The 1,209-nt window shown below is 36.6% G+C and overlaps 1 non-coding gene across 1 annotated transcript; it reads right to left on the reverse strand.

The window, feature by feature from the left end:
- Nucleotides 1-596: 596 nt before the first annotated feature.
- LOC142870676 (U1 spliceosomal RNA) lies at nt 597-759 on the reverse strand. The gene has a single exon (XR_012919039.1). It is a non-coding gene; the product is annotated as a U1 spliceosomal RNA (small nuclear RNA).
- Nucleotides 760-1,209: the final 450 nt, after the last annotated feature.

The raw sequence follows: 1,209 nt of genomic DNA on the forward strand, positions 1-1,209 counted from the left end.
CCTGACATGTACATTTTCTTTTCCTTGTTTGTTTCTGAGATAGATTGGATTGGATTTCTGATGGTTATCCTCAAAAAGGATTCACCTAATACACAGGTTCAGTGTTTTTGTTGTGTGATCGACACTCCTTCCCTGAACTCCTTTTCCTCATTGTAGTTTGGCTATATGTTCCTTCATGGGCTACCACATTTTACTATAGATGTAGGAATTATCCTTCAGAAGTAATTAATGAGGAAAAATCTATGGAAACAATTAAAATATTTAATTTACTGAGTGGTAGACTATCAGGCATTTATTTCCCAGGAATGATGACAAAAAGATTCGATTCACCCGATCACACAGCTGATCACCATGCTGGTGGATCAGGCCCCTTTTTCATCCAGTGTCTGCTTGCTCTTCCACTACCCCAGCTGACATGCTTCAAATAATGTTCATTCTCGTTAATTTAGAATGCCTTTGAGGAACACAACAAGTACATTCTTCCCCTCTCCAATAAAGCTTTACTGAGGTATAATTGACAAATAAAATTGTATGTAATTAAGGTATACAATGTGAAGGTTTAAGATATATATGTGGATGTATATTTTTTAATGTCAGAGGAGGGTGCAAATGCAGTCCTCCCAGTACCACAAATTGTGCAGTCAAGTTTGTCATATTTAGGAAAATCACAGAGATCAGCACACCTGGAATACAATGGATAAGATGTGCCCTGAGAAAATCACCTTCGTGATCATCGTAACTCCCCTTTCAGGTAAGTATGATATATATGTGTGAAGCGGTTATGATAATCAAATTGGTTAGCATATCTATCACCTCATATAGTTACCTTTGTGTGTGTATGTGTGCAGTGAGAATACTTAAGATCTGCTCTTTTAGCAAATTTCAATCATATAAGACAGTATTATTAACTATAGTCCTCATGCATTATATCCACAGAATGTATTCTACATGTAACTGAAAGTTTGTACCCTTTGACGGACATATCTATCACCATTTCCACCAGCTCCTAGCCTCTGGCAACCACCTTTCTACTCTGTTTCTATGAGCTTGAAGTTTTTAGGTTTTACATGTAAGTGAGATCATATAGTATTAGTTTTTTTGTCTGGTTTATTTCACTTAACATAATGCCCTCCATGCTCATCCATGTTCTTGCAAATGGCAGGATATCCTTGTTTGAGGATGAATAATATTCCATTGTGTGTGTTTGTA

The sequence above is a fragment of the Microcebus murinus genome, chromosome 4 (genome assembly GCF_040939455.1).
Source record: "Microcebus murinus isolate Inina chromosome 4, M.murinus_Inina_mat1.0, whole genome shotgun sequence".
Classification (NCBI taxonomy): domain Eukaryota; kingdom Metazoa; phylum Chordata; class Mammalia; order Primates; family Cheirogaleidae; genus Microcebus; species Microcebus murinus.